Source organism: Triticum urartu, chromosome 4, assembly GCF_003073215.2.
Source record: "Triticum urartu cultivar G1812 chromosome 4, Tu2.1, whole genome shotgun sequence".
In the NCBI taxonomy this organism is placed as follows: domain Eukaryota; kingdom Viridiplantae; phylum Streptophyta; class Magnoliopsida; order Poales; family Poaceae; genus Triticum; species Triticum urartu.
In genome coordinates, this window is record NC_053025.1 from 165,537,005 (window position 1) to 165,554,108 (window position 17,104).

Sequence of the window (17,104 nt, forward strand, 5' to 3'; positions counted from 1 at the left end):
CACTGCGTTGATTATATGGATATATATGTACTGATGTTCTGTCCTCTACAGCATTCACTTATAGCTATGTCTTCTTGGTTGAATCTTTTGAACTAAGTGAATGTGATCGGACCCTAACCTCTCTATGCTTTCTATCTCAAACTCTATCTCTCCAAGTCATATGCATTCTGTTGAAACTGTCGAATGTCTTCACTGTGTCCTTGTCAGCCGAAGACATTAAGACAACCATAAAAGTCCGTTTTTAATGCTCATTCCTCCAAATAAGATCCGGAGAAGCAGGAACGATCGTCCGACAATTTAGGCGTGCGTGGGACATGGAACAAATCCCAATCTTCCTCTAACTGGCCACGCGTGCCTCAAATGCGAACCGCCAGGGGCACCTGCGTAATAGCGCTGTGCCGCATCTATCCCTATAAATACATGATTCACTGCGGTCATTATCTCCTTCTTCCACCCTCGCACGAACCCTAGCGCCACCGCTAGCACTCGACGACGCCGGCGACGAAGCGCTTCACTGCCGCAACCTCTCCGACGTCGTTTTCACGCCGACAGCGGACATCGCTCTCTCCGCCGTCGCCGTAGGTGTCTTCCGTCGCCAAGTTAGGGCACGGAGGATCGAACTGCTCGGCCTCAAATCTCACTTCGTCTAGCAATTCCAAGTGTGGTAAATAAAACCTCTTTTTACAGCTTCTTTTGATCCTACAGTTCAGTCACTTTCTGCCATAAGAAGTTTCTCTCCACACACAGGCAAAGAGCTCACAGCTGTTGACATTCTGCGCTGCGAAGCCATTGATCTCTCAAGCGATGAAGATCTTGGAGATGATGCTCTTGAGCAGCTCATCAAGAGCAAGGAGGAGGCTGAAATCTTCAACAATCTGCCTCTGTTTGATGTCGCCATCATCCATAACTTCATCGATGAATGGTTTGACACACCAGACATAAGCTTCAATGATCTGCAGCTACCCATAGGCCTAAGCGTTGCCTTTCAAGGTGCAATCGCTTCAGAACTTGCAATAGCCCAGCGAATTGTAGAACTGAAGCAGAAAATTGATCATGAAAAGGCTCAGTTCAAGAAGCACGTGGCCAAGCTCAGTGTGCAAGAAGTGAAAAACTTCAAGATCATGTTGCACGAGCTGAAAGAAAACTTCCTGAAGATGCGTGCCGAAGCTCAAGGCTCACGAGAACGCATGAAGACTTTGGCTGAACGTTGCGTGCAAGCCTACAATGAGGCAGAAAAGCGCAAGGCACTTGGGCGTCCCGGCATTGACCCCAGGATGGCCGCGAAGAAGAAAAAGAAGGCGACTGTGCCCGAACCTGAAGCGCAAAGGTCAGAACCTGATGCTCCGATTGTCTTCCCCACTGCAACGACTGGCTCGAAGCCAAAGAGTCAATCAACCGCCTCACAGCACAAGAAGACACGGTCTGCAGAGGCTAAGGCTAAGAAGAGAAAACATTCTGAAGCCTCTCCTTCTGAACCCATTATCAAGAAGCGCAAGACCAAGAAATCTCGGGCTGCTCCCACAGAGCCCCTGATAGTTGAACCACTCTGCGTCCGCTATCCTGACACAGATCATCAAATGACAGTGCATGAGCCTGGTTACATAGAGGCTCCGCACGCTGAAGACATTCCAGCAGCCAACCCTAATGCTGCTGAAGACATTGGTCCCCAAGACAATGTGCAAGGTGACGCAGCCCTTCCTCAGCTTGAGACAAGCGAACAGATCAGTATTGGTCGTCCATTGACGCCAATCACACAAGATGCGTCGTGGGCAGATCGCCCACAGGAGGAAGATGAGCCCCAACCCACTTCAACTCCACCGGCGCCTACCCTCCATAGGCTTCACAGAGGGCCAAGGGCTCAGGCTGTTGAAGACATTCCGGCTGCATCAGCCGAAGAGCAAGCATAAATACCACAAGCTCCAACTCCCCCGCACCAACAAGAAGCAGTTCTCAAGGAGAACGTGCCTGAAGCTGAAAATGTTGAGGCTGCCACAAACAACGCCGAAGCAAATGTGGAGCCCTCCCCAACAACAGCTTCAGAAGACACCGAAGCTACTGCTCCTGAACATTCTGTGCCTGAGTCTGCTGCCGGACCACAATTCCACTATCATATTGCGCACAGGCCCCAGGTCCAGAAGCCGATCCCACGACTACCAAGGTTCCCAGGTCCTGCATCAGCTCCTGGTTCCTTCAACATCAACGGCTTCAGGGCAGATAACACGTTTTTCGACCGCTCCAAGAACCCTTATTCAAGGGAACGGATTGTATCAGATAGGTTCTGGAGCCATCAACAGCGCAGCTATTATTCATGCATCCTCTACAACCAAGGCCGCATGTTTCCTCACAAGCGCCTTGAGGTTGAAGCTGTTGAAGGTCTGCCTGGTCTAGAAGAAGCATTGGATTGCTTCAAGCAAGTGGGTTTGCTGCCATTTATCACTGACGAAGAGCACTGGAACGAAGAGCTTCTGCTCCAGTTCTATGCCACTTTGCATATCAAAGGCTATAACAGAGATCCGAAGACATGGATCCTGGAGTGGATGACAGGCAATATCCATCATGAAGCCAATGCTTTCGACCTAATTGAGCATAGCGGCCTTCCCACTCCTGGCGAATTCTTTGAAGAAGGGTGCCAACTCCATGCTTAAGCCATTGAGAGCATATTTCAGCGTCCTGAGCCAGATATGAGTCAGATGCTCTCAATGATGAAGCCATTTCCTCCAAATGCACCCTATCCAACTAAGTTCTTCGTTGAAGACTTAGAGTACCTACCCAGAACAATATATCACATCATAAGGCGGACTCTCTGGCCAGTCAAGGGACACTCTCGATATGCAACGATTGATGGTGCAATGAAGACTCTCATCTTCTGCATTCTTCACGGCAAATGCTTCAATACACAGGATCTCTTCATCCGTCAATTTGCAGCGTCTGCTTCAGAACTGTTTGGATTAAAGTTTTATGCTCCTTGGGTTATGAGGCTGATCAAGCTTCACTCTGCAATCTCCTATCAACCCTCAGCCCGCAATCATAGGATATTTTTGCCAGATATGGACACATCTGCTGAAGCAATATATCCAGAGCCGGCCAAGCAACCACTAAGTCTTCAGAATGCAGAACACCAGAGCTTCACTCAAAATATTGAAGGTGTTGAAGCTCTCTCCCGAGTGTATCCAATGGCTGGCACCACACGTGCCCCTGCATCAACTGAAGCCACCAACAGCACAGCTGCAAAGAGACCCAAGAAGCGCGCTCGTACACTCAATGACAGAGAGCTTCTTGTGGCTCTTCACCAAAAGCAAGATAGGCATCACGACTGGCTCAAGAGGCAGATGAGAAGCATCATGCAAGAAGTCAATCGCATTAGAAATCTGGCAACCAAGAATGCATTTGTCACACACGAGACCTGTCGCCGCACTTGGAAGGGCCTCACTATGATGTGCCCTGAAGCTGAACTGCATGAGGATGGCTTCACAGAGCACTTCAAATTTGACTCCACGCCTCCAAGAAGAGCGGTGATGCGCAGCACACCATCACTTGAAGAGTCAGAGTTCTCTTCTTCTGATGCCACCGTGTCTGCCCGGATCATTGAAGAAGAAGACGACGCGACATCATCTCCACCTGCTTCAACGTGCGTCGCATCTGCACCAAGCTCGTCTGCACCACCGCCAAACAACTCCACCGACCCTGCTGCGCCTGGGAACGCGTAGAAACCTCTATGTCTTCAAACCTTTTTGGTCATCACTGACAAAAGGGGGAGAAGCATATGATGGTTATAGTCTTCAAGCGGGTCACTATGGGCGGGTGCCTTCATATTTTGCTATATTTTGCTTCGTGCTTACAACTCCCGTTCTTTTGCTACATTTGCTTCATTGAGTTGTAACACTTAGCCTTGATGGTCGTCTGCTACCTGTTTGTCACTCTGTTTTGCGAAGATAAATTCCGCATGTGCGACGATAAATTCCGCACTCATCTCATTCTGCAGACGTCCATTTTCCATTATGCATGTCATTATCTTCATATACCTTCACATGCATAGTGGATTGTCATAAGTTGAAGTGGATCTCCACAAGTACAACCTGCCATGTGCATTTGCATTCAAGAAGCAAATTACTTATATGCACATCTTCAGGGGGAGCCCTTGCAACTTATGAAGAAAATTCTTTTACAATTTCACAAATTATGTTTCCCGTTGAAAACTTCAACTATTTTGTCATCAATCACCAAAAAGTGGGAGATTGTAAGTGCATCTAGTGCCACCCCTAGTTGGTTTTGGAGTATTGACGACAAACCTAGTTGAGGGACTAATGTGTTTGTGAGAATTGCAGGAAAACATAGGTAGAAGTCCCTCATTGATTCGGTTTTACTACCAGAGATGACCCCTAAAAATGTACGAAGACATTGAAGACAATGGTGGTTTATGAAGATATTCATATTGAAGACAATGACAGGAGAAGACTCCCTATGAAGCTTTTGGAACTCGAAGACCTAGATCCTTCGTAGTTTTATTTCATTCATGTTGTGTCATAGGAACCACCGTACTGTTAAGTGGGGTCCAAGAGAACCAGTCAGAATGACTGAAGTGATGCCTAATTCAAATCCTATGTCTTCGAGCGAAGACTTTGAGAGAAAATCTTGTCCAGAGTCAGACAAGTCAGCTTTACTTGTAGCCCAAGTAAAGTTGTCGTGTGAGTTCAAAATTCGACCGTTGGTACACGTGTCAGTTCCTTAGTGACCCAGGGTCATTTCGGACAGATCAGGTCGGGTTGCCAAGTGGCTATAAATAGTCCACCCCCCACAACCATAAACGGTTGGCTGCTCAGATTTCAGTGCACGGCTTTTGTCGTTTAAGAGCAACCCACCTCGAAGCCTTTGAAAGAAAAATTCCCAGTAAGGAGAAAAGCCCTAACCACCCAGAGCCAGAGCAAATTGGGCATCACTTAAGTCTTCGTGTCTGTGTGATCTGAAGACTTATTACACTTGAGGACTGTGCATTCTCCAGACGGTTAGGCGTCGCGTTCTGAGCATCCAAGGGAAATTGTGGATTGTCAGTGAACGAAGTCTGTGAAGGTTTGGGAGTCTACCTTGAAGACTTACCTGAGTGATTGGGCGAGGTCTGTGTGACCTTAGCTCAAGGAGAAAACGGTGAGGACTGGGTGTCTTGGACTAAGTGTCCTTGACTGGGTGTCCGGGACTATGTGTCCTTTGGTTTAAATACCTAGCCGCTCCAACCAGACGTACAGTTGTCACAGCAACTGGAACTGGTCCAACAAATCATTGTCTTCAACGCATCACTGGTTTCATCTTCATTTCCTCTAACTTACAGTTATTCATTGTGAAGCCATTGCATGCTTGCTTTATCTTTTGTCTTCACAACATGAATGTATGATCTGTTTGGCTTCATAACTTCTTCCTACCTGATCCTTATTACACTGAAGCTGTTTGTCATTGCGCTTTCACTCTATTGAATACATGACCATGGCTGGCCTAGTGTAATCTAACTTCCGCTGCATAGTAATAGGCATGATCTTCACTGTTTGTCTTCACAACTCTCACGTTTTGAAGACTTTCATAAAAATCGCCTATTCACCCCCCCTCTAGTCGATATAACGCACTTTCAGTTCGAGGTCTTCTGTGATGCTTCCCTTCAAGGTCTTGGTGCAGTGTTGATGCAAGAGAAGAAAGTTCTGGCCTATACCTCTCGCCAGTTGAAGCCCAACGAAAAGAACTACCCCACTCATGACCTCGAGTTGGCGGCAGTTGTCCATGCTCTTTTAACTTGGAGACATCTCTTATTGGGAAGAAAAGTGGACATCTTCACTGATCATAAGAGTCTCAAGTACATCTTCACTCAGCCCAACCTCAACCTCAGGCGGACTCGTTGGGTCGAAATGATTCAAGAGTATAATTTGAGTATCGAATATACTCCAGGCATGGCCAATGTAATTGCTGACGCTTTGAGCAGGAAGGCTTACTGCAACAGTTTGATTATCAAGCCTTACCAACCATAGCTTTGTGAAGCTTTCCGCAAGCTTAATCTTCAAGTTGTTCCTCAAGGATTTCTTGCCAACCTCCAAGTGTCTCCTACTTTGGAAGATCAGATTCGTGAGGCTCAACTTCTTGATGCTATGGTGAACAAGGTGAAGATTGTGATTGCCAAGAGTCAACCCAAGTACAAGTGCTATCGTCCAGATGACAAGGATACTCTATTCTTCCAGGATCGCATTGTTGTGCCTAAAGGTGACCTTCGTAAAGTCATTATGAACGAGGCTCACAATTCACTCCTCTCTATTCACCCTAGAAGTACAAAGATGTACCAGGACCTCAAGCAGTCGTATTGGTGGACTCGAATGAAGCGTGAGATTGCTCAGTTCGTGGACGAATGTGATGTCTGCAGAAGAGTGAAAGCATAACACCAACGACCAGCTGGTCTCCTCCAACCTCTTGCCATTCCAGAATGGAAGTTTGATCATATTGAGATGGACTTCGTGACAAGATTTCCAAAGTCCAAGCGTGGCAATGATGCTATCTTTGTTGTCATCGACAAAATCACTAAAGTGGCTCATTTCCTTCCTATCAAAGAATCTATGACAGCAGCTCAGTTGGCAGAGCTTTATACCTCCAGGATTGTCTCTCTGCAATGCATTCCGCAGTTGATATCTTCAGATCGTGGAAGCATCTTTACCTCCAAGTTCTGGGATTCTTTTCAGCAGGCCATGGGCACCAACATTCGCTTCAGCACAGCTTTTCATCCTCAAACTAGTGTCTAAGTCGAGCCAGTAAATCAGATTCTTGAAGATATGCTCAGGGCTTGTGTCATCTCTTTCGGTATGAAGTGGGAAGATTGTCTTCCATATGCCGAGTTCTCCTACAACAACAGCTATCAAGCTAGTTCGGGCAAGGCCCCATTCAAAATTCTCTATGGCAGGAAGTGTCGTACTCCTCTTAACTGGTCAGAGACTGGTGAACGCCAACTTCTTGGCAATGACTTGATCACAGAGGCAGAAGAGATGTGCAATGTCATTCGTGATAATCTCAAAGTCGCGCAATCGCGCCAAAAGAGTTACTATGATAGCAAGCATCGTGACTTGGCTTTCGAGATCGGAGACCATGTCTACCTCCGCGTCTCTCCAATGAAAGGTACTCGTCGCTTCGGTATCAAAGGGAAGCTTGCCCCAGAATACATGGGTCCTTTCAAGATCATTGGCAAAAGAGGCGATCTCGCCTATCAACTTGAGCTTCCATCCAACTTTTCAAACGTGCACGACGTGTTTCACGTGTCTCAACTCCACAAGTGTTTCAAGAATCCTGATCGCACCATCAACTTTGAAGAGATTGACCTCCAAGAAGACCTGTCTTATCATGAGCACCCCGTTGCTATTCTTCAAGAAACTGAGCATAAGACTTGCAACAAGTCTATCAAATTCCTGAAAGTCAAGTGATCACATCATTCCGACCGTGAAGCCACCTGGGAACGCGAGGATCACCTCCGTTTTGAGTACCCGAAGTTTTTCCAATCCTAGATCTCGGGACGAGATCCTTTCGTAGTGGTGCAGTGTTGTAACACCCCGTATGTAACATGCCGTATTTGTATTCCAACTCTTTCCATTTCCGGCACTAAGTTATGATATTTCCTCGTTGTCGGGTTTTTGTAATTTTTTTGCTTTTGTCTTTGTCATGCATGTCATATCATGTCATCATGTGCATTGCATTTGCATACATGTTCGTCTCATGCATCCGAGCATTTTTTCCCGTTGTCTGTTTTGCATTCCGGCGCTCCTATGTCCTCCAGTGTCCCTTTCTACCTCTTTTCGTGTGCCGGTGTTAAACGTTCTCGGATTGGACCGATACTTGCCAAGCGGCCTTGGTTTAGTACCGGTAGACCGCCTGTCATGTTTCGTGCCATTTCGACTTCGTTTGATACTCCAACGGTTAACCGAGGGACCGAAAAGGCCTCGTGTGTGTTGCAGCCCAACACCCCTCCAATGTGGCCCAAAACCCACCTAAACCTAATCCATCATCTAGATCGTTCGATCACGATCGCGTGGCCGAAAATCGCACCTCATTTGGAGCCTCCTAGCTCCCTCTACCTCTAAATAAAGGCCTCTCCCCGAAATTTTCGGATCTCTTCCCCCGAAACCCTAGTCTCCTTCCTCTCCAGCCGCCGGACATGTCCGAAGCCTAGCCGGACACCGTCCACCGCGCCCAGCGAATCACCGGCCGCCACTGACCCAGCGCGGGCCCTCCCCGCCGCCGACCAGGCCGCGCCCCGCGCCGCTCCTCTCCTTCGCACACGCCGCCACCGACCTGCTCGCCGGCCGCCGCGTCCCTCGCCAGCGCCGACGACTGCGGCCGCCGCCTCCTCACCGGCCGATGCCGCCCCACCGACTCGCTCGTCCCCGGCAAGCGCCGCCCTCCGCCGTGCCTCGCCGCGCTGCCCAAGTCTCCGACGACTCCGGCCGACCAAGTCTCCGACGTCTCCGGCCACCTCATTCTCTGGCGTCTACAATACCCCGACGAACCTCGGCTTCCGCTCCGGGCCGATCCGATCTGGATCTGGACGAACCCTAATTCCTAGGCTTGACTTTTTCCTTCCTCCCTAATATTTTTTGCACATGTTCATCAGCTCATATCTCTGCATCCGTGGCTCCGATTCGTGCGTGTAGCATATCAAAATGTTCGTCTCGATGAGTACTTCATTTCATCCCATTGCATAATGTTCTTTTGAGCTCATCTTGATGCCCTAAATGCTGTTGGAAGAGGGCTATGTGATGTTAGTTTCAGATTATTATCAGCAATGGGATATTTGTCATTTTTGCCATGATTGATGTGTGCCTCCTATGAATTTGAGCTCTACATGAGTTTTGAAGTATGCCATGCCATCTTTACAGGGATGTATGCCATGTATTTTTGTGATCTCTCTGGTGACTAGCACAAGCATGCAAAGTAGCTTACTTAATGTTGCTGATTTCAGGGACTTTGAAATATTCTAAGTCATTGCCCTGTTTATATTTTTATGCCATGTGTTCATGTTGCTACCGAGTGATCCGTGCCTCTTTTGAGCATGATCAATCAGGATGTTTTGTAGATATTGTGGTGCTCTATCCATCCATATCTTTGTTTGCATTTATGGAGCACCCTAGCTTGAGTGAATCGAGCTCTACTTTTGCTATAAAATGTTCCTGGCAGATTGTTAACATGTTTAGCAATTTTGCCGAGCTTGTTGTAGTTGATCCATTCACGCTATGTTGTTGTTCTTGCCATGTTTAGCTTCCATGCCATGTCTACTTTCTGGGTGTATGCTTAATTTATCATGCAATTCCTTGTGGTGAGTGCATCGAGCTCGTAAACATGCCTACTTGATATCTGTTTTGCCATGTTCCAGTTTTTCACTAAGTCTGAATCTGTTAACGATCATTGCTATGTTCACATGGTTGCCTTTCTATTTTCTGATCCCTTTTGGCTTATGGTCAGTAAGGGTCTTTTGTTGTATGCTTTGAGTAGCTTCATTTCATGCCTTGCTTTGCCATGATATTTTCCTGTAGCATGTTGTTACCTTACTCTAAACATTGCTTCCTGATGTTAAATTCCTGACTTGATGTTAATTTCACTAAGTCTGTAACCTGATATCTATTGCACTTTTTCCATGCTTGTTTGAACCTGTTATTTAGTGAATTAGTGGTAGCTCAGTGTTCATATTTTGTCAAGCATTTTGAGTGGATCCCTGCCATTCATTTTTTTGCTATGTTAGAGTGTTGTAGGATGTTGTTCTTGATGCATTTAGATGGTCTCGTGCTGTTAATCGCAGACCGGTGCCATATTTGTTTTGCTTGTCATTTCCAAGCCGTGCATCCGATTCCGGTGATCTTTATATCGATTTCGACCGAAATCAATTCCTCTTTCCAGTGGCACTCTTGCTTTTCCAAGTTGAGGCCAGGTTCAATCATTCCTTTCCAAAACATGCATATGCATCGCATATCGCATCCCGCATGTCATGTCTTGTTTTGCATCATGTTTTTGTGCATTGCACATGGTTGATTGTGTCTCCCTTTGCTTTTTGTTCTTGCTTGGGTAGAGCCGGGAGACGAGTACGTGATCGAGGAGCCCATTGAGTACGTTTACGAGGATCAAGCTAACGTCAACTCGGAGAACTTCGCAGGCAAGATGACCATACCCTCGAAATCACTTCTATCTTTGCTTGCTAGATGCTCGCTCTTTTGCTATGCCAATGCTACGATACCTACCACTTTCTTATCATTCCTCCCGTATTGCCAAGTCAAGCCTCTAACCCACCTTGTCCTAGCAAACCGTTGTTTGGCTATGTTACCACTTTGCTCAGCCCCTCTTATAGCGTTGCTAGTTGCAGGTAAAGATTGGAGTTTGTTCCTTGTTGTAACATGTTTATTGTTTTGAAATCATTATATTGTCTTGTTTATCTTAATGCACCTATATACTTGGTAAGGGTGGAAGGCTCGGCCTTAAGCCTGGTGTTTTGTTCCACTCTTGCCGCCCTAGTTTCTGTCATACCGGTGTTATGTTCCTTGATTTTGCGTTCCTTACACGGTTGGGTTATAATGGGAACCCCTTGACAGTTCTCCTTGAATAAAACTCCTCCAGCAATGCCCAACCTTGGTTTTATCATTTGCCACTAGCCTCTTTTTCACTTGGGTTTCCGGAGCCCGAGTGTCATCTTTATTTAAACCCCCCTAGGCCAGTGCTCCTCTGAGTGTTGGTCCAAACTAGTTCCCTTTGCAGCGCCCCCTCGGGGAAACTTGAGTTTTGGTTTTAGTTGTACGGAGCGCTCATCTGAGTGTGCCCTAAGAATGAGATATGTGCAGCTCCTATCGGGATTTGTTGGCACATTCGGGCGGCTTTGCTGGTTTAGTTTTACCATTGTCAAGATGTCTTGTAACCGAGATTCCGAGTCTGATCGGATTGTCTTGGGAGAAGGAGTATCCTTCGTTGGCCGTGAGAGCTTGTGATGGGCTAAGTTGGGACACCCCTGCAGGGATTTGATCTTTTGAAAGCCGTGCCTACGGTTATGGGCAGATGGGAATTTATTAATGTCTGGTTGTAGAAAACCTTAAACTAAACTTAATTAAAATGAATCAACAGAGTGTGTGGCCGTGAAGGTCTCTTTTCGGCGGAGTCCGGGAAGAGAACACGGTCTCGAGTTATGTTTGATCGTAGGTTGTTCTAGGATCACTTCTTGATCATAGTTCATCGATCGTGCCTTTGCCTTCTCTTCTCTCTCTCTCTTGCATATGTTAGCCACCATATATGCTAGTCGCTTGCTGCAGCTCCACCTCATACCTTTTACCCTTCCTATAAGTTTAAATAGTCTTGATCGCGAGGGTGTGAGATTGCTGAGTCCCCGTGACTCACAGATTCCTTCCGAAACCAGATGCAGGGACCGCTGATACCGCTCCAGGTGATTCGACTGAGCTCAAGTGGGAGTTTGATGAGGACTCAGGACGATACTACGTTTCTTTTCCAGACGATCAGTAGTGGTGCCCAGTTGGGGCAATCGGGGACTTTGTCACATTTGGGGTTTATATTTATTTTTGTTCCATAGTCGGACCTTGAGTGTAACTAGATGAATGTAATGATATTTATGCTATTTGTGTGACGTGGCGAGTGTAAGCCAACTATGTATCTTTTCCCTTATTTATTACATGGGTTGTTGTGAAGATTACCTCACTTGCGACGTTGCTTTCAATGCGGTTATGCCTCTAAGTCGTGCTTCGACACATGGGAGATATAGCCGCATCAAGGGCATTACAAGTTGCCTCTTTGGTCCTAAAGAGGCAGGTGCATGCGAGGAGTCCTGAGACTTCAGGCAAAGGTTTCCATATCAGTGCAATGAGACTAAGAACAACAGGACGGTAGGATGGAGGTCATCGTGGAGCCCATGACGACATCACCACCTCAGCCTTTGGCAGGCGAAGGCCAACTTTTGTCAGGATAACTTGTACTAGTTGTCCCACTTCAAATTGGCCGTTGTGGGATCCCTTCCCGCCTAATATTTGGGAAGAGGACCCGGGCCTCTATAAATAGGACTAGCCACCACCATAGAGATCGGATTGGATCCGGGACTGATCTGGGACGGATCATTCAGATCATCCCCGACCACACAAGCTCATCGAGCTCGAGAACGCTGTCGGATTTCGAGTTCCAGTAAAACCCTTGAGGTTATAACACTTGGGTGCGCACGAAGATCTCTCACCCTCTCTAGCTCGCACACATCAGGATCTCACTACCTAGCTCGACGTACCCAAAGAACAAGAGACACAAGAGTTTGTACTGGTTCGGGCCACCAATGTGGTGTAATACCCTACTCCAGTGTGGTGTGGTGGATTGCCTCTTGGGCTGACGATGATCAGTTACAAGGGAAGAACAACCACTTGAGGAGAGGTGTTCTTGTGCTTGGTGAGTTGATGCGGTCGAGGATTCTCTCTCTTTTTCTAAGGTGGTGGCTAGCCCTATTTATAGAGGCTCGGGTCCTCTTCCCAAATATTAGGCGGGAAGGGATCCCACAACGGCCCGTTCGAAGGGGGCAGCTAGTACAAGCTATCCTGACAAAAGTAGTCTTCGCCTCCCAAAGGCTCTAGTGGTGACGCCGTCTTGGGCTCCACGGTGACCTCCGTCCTGCTGTCTTGCTGATCTTAGTTTTGTTGCACCGATATGGAAACCTTTGTGTCATGCCTCGGGACTCCTCGCCTGCGCTTGCCTCTTTAGCACCAAAGAGGAAACGAGGACACTGCGCGCGCTGGCGCCCACCTAGCTCCAGTCGTCATGGTTGCTTCATACAAACCTCGCGAGGTGTCCCTTGTCTTGATCTCTCCGCCCCTCGCGAACCATCCTGGTGAGGTCGCCCCTGAGGAGGTCTTGCATCGTCCGCCTCACGAGGTTCGGCCCCTTGCGAGGGTCTTGAGTGTTTGCTGGTACAGGGCTACGCTGTGGGCCCCAGGCAGGCCAGTCTGGGGACCCCCGTTCCCAGAACACCGACAGTTTCCCCCGGGCCCAAGTCACGCTCGGGCTTGCCTTCGAGGCGAAGCCAAAGGTCAAGTTTGGAACGCCACGGGCCCCAACAGCCTGTGGCCATGGTTGGCGTGTGGCGACTGATTGGACGTGGGTGTCTCCGCTTCCCCATGCTGCCTCGACAACTGCCTGACTTGACAAGTCCTTGCTGCATGCAGAAAAAGATCACTATTACCTTAGATCGTGGATACCGGCGATTGGCGTCCCCTTGGCTACAAATGGGAAGAGGGGGCAGAGCCCCTGTCACCCATCCCTTTTTTGCTTCTCCCGCTCCTTCGTCTTCCTCGCTTCACTGCTTGTTGCATCGTCCATGGCGCCGATACGGAGGTTCTCGGCTGCGGAAGGGCAAGACTCCCCTTAATGAGCCCGAGCCACTTCCGCCGAAGAAGAGGTTGTCTCATCGTCGTGACATCGTCATGAGGCCGGAAGTGTCGCGGCCATGGTACGAGCAGTCACCTCCGGGTTATCCGTTGCCCTTGTACGCCCAAGATGTGGGTTCTGTAGGGAGGGGCAACGTGTGCCGCCGCCCGCGCTAGGGCCGTGGTCGCCGCGCCGCGGTGGCGCAAGCCGTCGCCCCAGGGGTCCATGTCGTGGACTCCTCGCGCGAATTCGTGCTGTGGGCGGCGATGCCTCTGCGCAGTTGGATTCGCTTCCCACAGTTGTTCGCCGCCGAGAGGCCCCCTCGAGATTTGGCTGCAGCACGCCGACTGTGACGCCATGGCGACTGGAGCTGAGGTTGAAGCCGTCTCCTCCGGGAGGATCTTCATGACTCGTGGCTGGGGCGAGGTCGCCCGAGTCTGTCGTGCGGAAAGCGCCCTCACCATCCACATCAGGTACGACGGCGCCTCCATGATGTTCTTCAAGGTCTTCGATTAGGAAGCCCGCCGCTTGGAGTGCTGCCTTGAAGGGGGTCGTCAGGACAGCGCAGCGGCCAACGCCGAGCCTGCCGCTGGGCTCGCCAGCAGCTCCCTCAGCGACAGTGGTCACTCCTGGTGGTCTAGCGACTCTCCCAAGCTCGTCGAGACTCCGGAGACAAGCGACGATAGCTACGTGCCCCCGAGCTCTCGCAGGGCCCGGAGCAAGGCCGCAGCATGCGGCCACCGCCATCGCTGATCTAGATGGGGTTGGTGCTGGCCTAAGGAGGCCCACTATTGATGATGGCGTCGGCGATGTTCGGCGCGTGTAGATAGAGGTCCTAGGAACTCCCTTCTTTCTTGTTCCCTGCGAGGAATTGAAACGGACCCCGTGGGGGCGTGTAAAGGGTCTGTGATGTCTTTTGTTGATATTATCCTTTTCATGAAAATTTGCAAAAGCATGTCCTCCTAAGGCTCGGTCTCCCCTTTCCAACCCCGCGGCAGCTTGGTGCTCTACGCCTGAAAGTGCAACTATCCCCGGGTGGTTTTGGTAATTCCTAACAACATATAGCTCATTGAGATACTGCTACTTGAAGATAAATATTTCAGGAAAAGCTCAATGATTGGCATGGCATGGATTAGAAAGTGGATCCCTCAAAATGCTAAGGACAAAAGAATTGGCTGAAGCTCAAAGCACAAGACTCTACATTTCATTTTTAGTGATCCAAGATCACATTGAGTCCATAGGAAAAGCCAATACTATTAAGAGGAGATGAGGTGTTGCTTAATGATGTTCTTGCTCAAAGTGCTTAGTGATATGCTCCACAACCCTCAACCACTTTCTCATATCCAAATATATCCCAAACCAAAAGTCAAACTCGGCCCCACCAATTTGATCTATCCGGCGCCACCAAGTTCACTTGACATAGCCACTGCCACAAACCCTAGTCTTTTCGGGCCCATCGAAAGGGATCTCGGTCTCACCGAGACGGGATTGTAATCTCTCTGTTTACCTTCATAACGTTTCGGTCCAACTGTGCTTCCTGGATGCGTTCTCTGGGTATCACCAAATGAAGATGGCGGTGGAAGATGTAGAGAAGACAACCTTCTTGACCCCGTGTGGGGTGTACTGCTACACCTGTATGCCCTTCGGACTACGCAACGCGGGTGCGACCTTTCAGCGGCTGATGCACATCGCTTTGGGCTGGCAGCTCGGGAAGAACACGGAGTCCTACGTCGATGACATTGTGGTGAAGTCTCGGGAGGCGAGAACCTTGATCCAGGACCTAGAGGAGACCTTCGAAAGCTTGCGCCAGGTGAACTTGCGGCGTAACCCGGAAAAGTGTGTGTTCGTTGTCCCTTCCGGCAAGCTGCTGGGATTCCTCGTGTCACACAGAGGGATCGAGGCAAACCCAGAGAAGATCAAGGCCATTGAGGGCATGAGCCCGCCGCAGACCGTCAAGTAAATGCAGAAGCTGGCTGCTCGGGTGACTTACCCTTCTTCAAGCTGATGAAGAAGAAGGGCCCTTTCGAGTGGACTCCGAAGGCCGACCGACCCTTCCAAGACCTCAAGAGATACCTGACCAGCCCTCCGGTGATGGTGGCGCCACGGCCTCTCGAGCGTCAAGTACTTTATCTTGCCGCCACCCCATACTCCGCAAGCGCTGCGCTAATGGCGGTTCAGGAGGAGCACCAGGCCAAGAGCGCGCCGCGCCAAGCTACAGCGCCGGCCGAGATGACGCAAGAAGGCGCAGCAAGAGCCATAGTGGCAGCAACAGAAGACCAACCTGGGTAGGACGATGTTGTAGAGATTCCAGCAAGCGATCTGGCGCCAGGGGTCCCTCCCCCTCAGGAGGCACCCTAGCTTTCACAAGATGCGGGCCTCACCAACACGTCGGTCCTCATCGAGCACCCGGTGTATTTTGTCAGCATGGTGTTGAGGGACGCAAGGGCACGATATCCCATGACTCAGAAGCTCCTGCTCGCGCTCCTGGTGGCCTCGCGCAAGTTGCGGCACTACTTCCAGGGCCACCCTATCAAGGTCATCTCGGCCTACCCATTGGAGAGGGTGCTCAGGAGCCCCAACTGCGCTGGAAGGATCGCTGAGTGGAACAACGAGCTGCAGGCATTCCAGTTGGAGTTCAGCACTACCAGGGTCATCAAGGGAGCCGCACTCGCTGATTTTGTGGCGGAATGGACGGATGCCCCGGCCCTTGAAGTGGGCGAGGACCGGTCCACCTCGCCAGGAAGCGAGGCGCCCGACAGATGGGTCATGTATTTTGATGGTGCCTCCGCGCACCAGGGTGCGGGGGCTGGAGCAGTACTCATCTCGCCCACGCAGGACAAGCTCTACTACGCTGTGCAACTCTGTTTTCAGCAGGGCGAGAAGGTCTCCAACAACATCGCAGAATACGAAGCTCTCATAGCTGGCTTGAAGGTCGCGACAACTCTAGGGGTAAAGCGCCTCAACGTTAGGGGCGACACACAGCTCCTAGTCAACTTGTCCAACAAGGTATATGAGCCAAAGGACGAGCACATGAAAGCGTACCTCATAGAGGTACGTAAGATGGAAAAGCAGTTCCTAGGCCTGGAGGTGCAGCATCTTCCCCGGGGCACCAACAAGGAAGCCGACGACATCGCCAGGATGACATCCAAGCGGTAGCCCCAAGAGCCTGGTGTCTTCGAGGAGCGGATCTTCAAGCCTTCAGCGACGCCACCACTTTCAAGCACGGCACGGCCTCTGGAGGGGCTCCCACAACCGCCTGTCATGGGAGCCCCAGCTTGTGGCCCGCCCTCAGGAGCTCGCTTGCTCTGGGCGCTCGAGCCCCAAGAGGGATGTTGGACCAAGGAATTCAAGGAATATCTCAGGCAAGGGGCGCTACCGGAGAAGGAAGAGAACGCAGAGCACGTGGCCCGGCAAGCCACGACATACTGCATCTAGGACGGTGAGTTGTATAGGAAGTGACCAAATGATGTTTCGCTGCATTGCATTTCCAGGGACCAGGGGAAGGAGTTGCTGATTGACATACACGGCAGGGACTGTGGACACCACTCGTCGTCACGGACTCTTGTCAGCAAGGTGTTCCAAAGTGGAGTCAACTGGCGCACATCGCTCAACGACGCAACTGAGTTGGTGAAGTCCTGCGAAGCTTGCCAGTTCCATGCCAAGTAGATCCAAGAGCCAGCTCAGGGCCTCCAGACTATACCGCTCA